The sequence below is a fragment of the Montipora capricornis genome, unplaced genomic scaffold (genome assembly GCF_036669925.1).
Source record: "Montipora capricornis isolate CH-2021 unplaced genomic scaffold, ASM3666992v2 scaffold_480, whole genome shotgun sequence".
Lineage (NCBI taxonomy): Eukaryota > Metazoa > Cnidaria > Anthozoa > Scleractinia > Acroporidae > Montipora > Montipora capricornis.
In genome coordinates, this window is record NW_027180217.1 from 25001 (window position 1) to 32500 (window position 7500).

General features: G+C 38.1%; 1 long non-coding RNA gene across 1 annotated transcript in view; it reads left to right on the forward strand.

Moving 5' to 3' along the window:
- The first annotated feature begins 3228 nt into the window (after window positions 1-3228).
- The window catches only part of LOC138036375 (uncharacterized), a 6256-nt gene continuing 1984 nt past the window's right edge, over window positions 3229-7500 (forward strand). The window contains exons 1-3 of the long non-coding RNA XR_011129828.1: window positions 3229-3360; window positions 5846-5960; window positions 6204-6268. This is a non-coding gene — a long non-coding RNA (uncharacterized lncRNA). The remainder of the gene's footprint in view (window positions 3361-5845; window positions 5961-6203; window positions 6269-7500) is intronic.

The following is a 7500-nucleotide window of genomic DNA, read 5'->3' on the forward strand; positions in this document are numbered from 1 at the left end:
ACAGACTCTCAGCAGTATTATCAGATGTAGAAATTTCCTCATAGGAGGGTGATGAACAGCACAACAGCAACAACATCAGACACCGTAGCTACAGGTAAGTTGTAACATCTTACTAACGAAGAACTAGTCAGCAACCACATAGGGAAATTCCGAAAAAGTCAGAGTTGATTAAACCTATGACCTTCAAATGACTAGCCTTAAACAGCGTTTCGAAATCTGGGTGACACAAGTAATAGTGTTACACAACGGAAACCCAACGGAATACTTCTTCCACTACTACTACTATCAGTACTAACGCAACAAAAACTAGATGAAATACTAATAAATTGGAGAAATGAGAGCGTACTTCAATGCGCGCTGAAAAACGCGTGAGACAAGCACAAGCTATTAAAGTAAATGGCATAATAGAGAAATTAGAGAAATGAGGGCGTATGTTAATGCGTGCCGAAAAGGGTGCGAGAATAGCACTGATGTAACACAATTCAAAGTAAATGGACTAACAGAAAAATTAGAGAAATGAAAGCGTTTTTCGAGGCGTGCCGAAAAAGGTACATGACTGGCAATCATGTAACACAACTCAAAAGAAATAAAATTACAGACATATTAGAGAACAAAGAGCGTACGTTAATGCTTGCCGAAAATGGCGCGAGACTAGCACTGATGTAGAACAATTAAAAGTAAATGGAATAATAAAAAAAAAATGGAGAAATGAGAGCGTTTTTTAAGGCGTGCCGAAAAAGGTACGCGACTGGCAATCATGTAACACAATTCAAAGTAAATGGAATTATAGAAAATTTGGACAAATGAGAGCGTATGTTAAGGCGTGCCGAAAAGGGTGCGAGACTGGCACTGATGTAGCACAATTCAAAGTAAATGGAATAAGAGAAAAATTAGAGAAATAAAAGCGTTTTTTGAGGCGTGCCGAGAAAGTACGAGACTGGCAATCATGTAATACTACTCAAAGTAAATGGAATTATAGACAAATTGCACAAATGAGAGCGTACGTTAAGGCGTGCCAAAAAGGGCGCGAGACTAGCACTGATGTAACACATAAAAAATTTAGAAAAATGAGAGCGTTTTTTGAGGCGTGCCGAAAAAGGTACGAGACTGTAACACACTCAAAGTCAATGGAATTATAGAAAAATTAGAGAAATGAGAGCGTCTGTTAAGGCGTGCCGAAATGGGTGCAAGACTAGCACTGATGTAACGCAATTCAAAGTAAATGGAACAAGACGCCTACAAGGGCGTATCCGTGGAATGCGCAAACAGTTAACACAAATTGTCCAGTTACAGTCAACTTCAAGTACAGGTAGACTTCGGAAAATGGCGAAAGATTACGAGAAAGATATATCTGTAATATAACTTAAAGTTTTTTGTTGTAAAAACTCATTACTAATGTGTTACTAAATTTGCAAATGCAAACAACGAAGCCCTATTAGCAGGTTATCAGGATACGGGATCTTTTATTTATTTATTTTTTGGAAGGAGACTTAATTCAAATCCTACAGTTCTACTGGCTCCGTTAACTCCTTTCATCCAAAAATTACAGGATCAGCCTTAAATCATCCGAAAAACCTATTACAAATCACAGTTCAACAACTTATCATCCTGAGCCAGTTGTTCAGAAACTGGGTTTTAAAACGAGTTTATCCTCTACTCCCAAATGCTGTTCAAGGCTGATATTCAGTGAAACTTTACATTAGAAGAAGTCAATCTTGAAAAACAAAAATAAGCAAAGGAAACTGTGACCAAAAAGTTGAAAACATGAAACAAAAGTTTACGCTAATCCTGGATTAAGGTAATTGGCTTTCGAACAACCGGGCCATGTAATCGACGTCTGGTTCTTTAATCCTGGTTTAGTTCCTTGCAAACTGTATAAATTTGCCGTGGCGAAGACAAGAAGACAACATCCGTGCTCTATTTCTCTCAATGCTCAAAAATTCCGTAATTGCGTGTTCTATAGTCCAGTCCAAAGTTCTAATTTTACAATTCCATAATCTTGATTTCAGTAACTTGGTATTCCACAATAACTTGAAAATTATTAAATCCAGTAGTCCAGTCCGGATTGAGATCGCCAAAACTCTCTCTATCATCGATTCAAAACTCAACAAAAGCTACAAGTGGTAAATAGTTCTCAGAAACTACAACAGTTCGTCCTGATTCTACACTCGAGCTGAACAAAAAACCCAAAAAACCCTCGTCATCGTTTCTCGAGAGAACAGACAAACAGCCAAAACTGTTCCGTGCCTGCCCCTTACGGCACTGAAAAAGTACCGTACGTTGTACAATAGTACTTGACCGTAGCCCTTGGCCGAGAAACTAATCTTAGCCAAAAGGCCGAGAAGCGATCAGGATACGGGATAATTAGGTAAAAAAAAAAAAAAATGTGGGGATACGGGATTTTTAGTCTGGAGGGGGGGGGGGGGGGGGGAGGGGGTGGAATTGAGGAGATACGGGATATTTTTTAAAGTAAGAACGCATTGCGTGTGGTAGTGCAGTAACTCGACAGTGTTTTTTTCCATAACTGTCAACTGAGCTGCGTTTTGTTTTTTCCAGGAGATTCAAGTCCTTGCACAATATGTAGCTCTAATAGTACACGACATTGTTTGGTATCGTAAATCATTACGGTGCCATGGTAGACATCTTTGCTATATACCCTCTGAGAATACATGTGGTTCAGTAAAATACTAAGCCCAGAACGATTGAAGAAAATAAAAGGAAATCGAGAAACATTTGGCTTCAAAGCTGACATGTTGATCATTTACAACTTCTTTTTCACCACAAGCTTAAGCGTGTACTCTGAACTTCTGACACCTTTCCAAGACCAATGTTACTAAAGTTATCCCTTTCCACCGGAGTTAGTATCTGGATGGGGGACGTTAAAATATGCGACTTTTGCTGTCAGGAACACTCGACCAAAAATTCTATTTTAACGCTCAAAAATGCGAACAAAGCAAGGTACAGATTTTGCAAAACAAATATTGACGAAAAAGTAAATAAATATTAATATGTAGTTTTTAAGGAGAGCAGAAGGAACTTTTAGGAAGTGTCGATCGAGAATAAAACAATTTGCCATCAGCGAAAAACATTTCGGGAGATTTTTGTTACGTTCCATCAGAGTTCAATTTTGGTCATACAAGTCTGTGATCAAGTTATACCTTGCGTGTTTACTGACAACTCACGAAACAAAGGATGCATCTGTGACAAAATGACGGCATGACACCTGGTTTTTGTTCGTGCGTTTTTTTTTTGTTTCAAGTGTTATAAAGTTCGACAAGATCTATGTGCGAATTTAACACAAAGATCACAATCGTTGATGCTAGTCCAAGTGTCAGCTGAAGTTAAGCTCCTCCGAATGAGGTTAGTACTTGGATGGGGGACGGCTGCGAAGTCCCCGTGACGGCGATAACTAATTCGTTTTTTTTTTTAATTTCATTTTTTATCTTGTTTGGCCGTTGAAAGTTATTTTCTTATTTTCTTTCTACGTCAAAACGGCGAACAAACTGGTTCCCAAGAAATATTGGAGTACGTATTCGTTCTATGCAAAATGCTTCTAATGAAGTATTCGTTCTATGCAAAATAATAATGGCCGTTTTTATACTAGAGACGCATAATTCGTCTGGGACGAACTTGGGCAAACTTTTTTTCTGCGTCTGTTAAATTCGTCTAGTATAAAGACGGCCACAAGACGCATTATGCGTCTGGACGAAGAATTTATTTAAGTGCGTCTTCGAAGACGCACTAAACTGGAAAGTTCGTCCAGACGCATTATGCGTCTAGTGCCCGTCTTTATACTAGACGAAATTAACAGACGCAGAAAAAATGTTTGCTCAAGTTCGTCCAAGACGAATCATGCGTCTCATATAGTTCGTCCCGTCTTTACACTAGACGGATAACATGAGAGACGCATAATTCGTCCGGACGGATTATGCGTCTCTAGTATAAAAACGGTCAATGTTCACAGTGGAACACCCAAGTACGAAGCAAGATCTAGAAATAACGTAGAAAATTCTCCTTACCTGTAAAGCTTGCCTTTCTCAAAGAAAAAGCATCTATCCACTTTATCGAATAGTTTAATACTGAAACAATCATGGCGGGCGGAAAGATTCTATTATAAATGTTTGCTTTCACCGACTTGGCGCCGAGTGGTCTATCGCGCTAGCAGAGAAGAATCCTGATGGTTTGGGAAGTATATGAGTTCTCCTCGGGGTAGGGAAGTTTAGAAATATTGGAGGAAATGTAAATCAGTTCACCCGCTCGGAGATTAATTTAATATCCGTGGGGTATGCACATTTGTGACTACCAACAAAAAAAGACACCAGCCCGGTTTTAAGACGTGGATGCCTTCGGCATTCCACGTAATAATAGAAAAATTAGAGAAATGGGAGCGTTTTGAGCAAGGTACGAGACTGGCAATCATGTAATGCAATTCAAAGCAAATGGAACTATAGAAAAAGTAGAGAAATGAGCGGGTTTTTTGAAGGGTGCCGAAAAAGGTACGAGACTAGCAATCATGTAACACAATTCAAAGTAAATGGGATTATAGAAAAAGTAGAGAAATGAGAGAGGTTTTTGAAGGGTGCCGAAAAAGGTACGAGACTAGCAATCATGTTACACAATTCAAAGTAAATGGAATAATAGAAAAAGTATAGAAATGAGAGGGTTTTTTAAATAGTGCCGGAAAAGGTACGAGACTGGCAATCATGTTACACAATTCAAAGTAAATGGAATAATAGAAAAAGTATAGAAATGAGAGCGTTTTTTGAAGGGTGCCAGAAAAGGTACGAGACTGGCAATCATGTAACACAATTCAAAGTAAATGGAATAATAGAAAAAGTAGAGAAATGAGAGGGTTTTTTGAAGGGTGCCGAAAAAGGTACGAGACTGGCAATCATGTAACACAATTCAAAGTAAATGGAATAATAGAAAAAGTATAGAAATGAGAGCGTTTTTTGAAGAGTGCCGGAAAAGGTACGAGACTGGCAATCATGTAACGCAATTGGAAGTAAATGGAATAATAGGAAAAGTAGAGAAATGAGAGGGTTTTTTGAAGGGTGCCGAAAAAGGTACGAGACTGGCAATCATGTAACACAATTCAAAGTAAATGGAATAATAGAAAAAGTAGAGAAATGAGAGCGTTTTTTGAAGGGTGCCGAAAAAGGTACGAGACTGGCAATCATGTAACACAATTCAAAGTAAATGGAATAATAGAAAAAGTAGAGAAATGAGAGCGTTTTTTGAAGAGTGCCGGAAAAGGTACGAGACTGGCAATCATGTAACGCAATTGGAAGTAAATGGAATAATAGGAAAAGTATAGAAATGAGAGGGTTTTTTGAAGAGTGCCCGAAAAGGTACGAGACTGGCAATCATGTAACACAATTGAAAGTAAATGGAATAATAGAAAAAGTAGAGAAATGAGAGCGTTTTGAGCAAGGTACGAGACTGGCAATCATGTAACACAACTCAAAGTAAATGGAATTATAGAAAAAGTAGAGAAATGAGAGAGTTTTTTGAAGGGTGCCGAAAAAGGTACGAGACTGGCAATCATGTAACACAATTCAAAGTAAATGGAATAATAGAAAAAGTATAGAAATGAGAGCGTTTTTTGAAGAGTGCCCGAAAAGGTACGAGACTGGCAATCATGTAACACAATTGAAAGTAAATGGAATAATAGAAAAAGTAGAGAAATGAGAGCGTTTTGAGCAAGGTACGAGACTGGCAATCATGTAACACAACTCAAAGTAAATGGAATTATAGAAAAAGTAGAGAAATGTAGACCTACAGAACAAAAGTTCATAAAATCAGCTACGACGTACATTTCTTCAACTGGTTTGTTCCTTTTTAGATCAATTGCAAGACCAAAGGCGCAGTATCGAAGGATCAGGCTTTCCTGAATTTGTCTCTGAAGGTGTTCCGAACGTATCAAATGATAGAATTTGGAAACAAATCTATATTGGAAGGTATAGCTTTGCCACCAACTTACACTATACATGTACATCTCTAGGAAAGTTGCTCCTTCAAACAAATGATGTGCAGAAGTGACTGTATCATTACTATAGATTTCAGACATTTACAGAAAGTTAAATAATTACTTTAATTACTTTTATATTAATTAAAAATAACCTTTGAAAATACAGAGTACTCCGAGTTTTACCCGCGGAAAATAAAACGGAGCTTTTGTCTTCATTTACTTTAAATTACAGCTCAGAGAAAGTGTCGGAGAAGAACTGACCAAGATGTTCACGAAGCCAACAACACGAAAGCCTGGGTATACTTTTATTCCTGTGCTAAAATATATTAGCGGTTATATCGTGAAAAATAAGGGCGTTTACCGATAGTGAGAACTATAGCAGGTCAGACCATACCATACCATATAATTTGTAAAGAGAATTCCTCTATCAATCAGAATTGTTCAGCTAAATATGTATCTTTCCACATAGTATGCACGGCAAAGATGGGTTTTTAGGGACAACTCGCGAAAGAAGCCTGTTGCATTTTCCAACTCCCCGGTCAGGCTCCGGCTGACAAGTTCAAAATTTTGGTATGTGTTGGGAAACATACCGCGTTACGTAACGCAACACAACGTGATCTTTAATAATACCTTTATTATACACAGACTCTTAACTTAGCCGGTATTTGTATTTAAAGATGTTAGAAACTTTGATCGCCTGTATTTCAATTTTAAAGAGATAAGGATGTATTTTGACAAGTTAATTGCTTTCAGTTAATTGCTTTTGAACGTAACGTGCGCCGGCCAGTTGGAAAACATGGACTGGACTCTGGACTGGACTGGACTGATCGTAAAGTTAGTTTTCCGAGTAGTTATTGGATAGTTGTGTACAGACTATTCGCAAAATAGTTGTTATTCTAAGAGATCACGTGCACCTTTTCGGTGGAATTTTTCTCATTTCTTTCGTACCGAAATAAAGATAATGATGTTCCAGTTTACTTCGGCAGAACAGAAGTCATCATTGTCAGATGGCAAATGGTGAAAATACGCGTAAATGTAGCATGACCGCAGGGCTTAGCATGTTTCCGGACTATTTCTTATGATAAGATTTCAACAATCAGTCCAAAGGAACTATCACGCAAGCTCTGATTGTTATAAAAAGTGTTCAAATCGATGATTTCTGGACTCTCGACATGTCAATCTCGACTCTTGACTCTTGAGATGTCAGTCTCGACTCTCGACATGTTACTCTCGACTCTAGACTCTTGACTCTCGACAATTACCCAGACCCTCAGTGATAATGACTTCAAGATGTTCAAGATGTCGTGCGGTAACTCGGTAGATTTACCGACATTGTCTCGCATGAGACGTATACTCCAGAACACACACGAATAGCGAGCTTGGTACAACTCAGTAAGCTGGATAAATAAAGCGAAGCCTGAGCCTTTGGCATTCATGAAAGAAAGCACCAAATAGAATGTGACAAAATATATATTGCGTTATATTTAAAAGGTCAAAGACAGATCAGTGATTGAAAGCATTGACAAGAA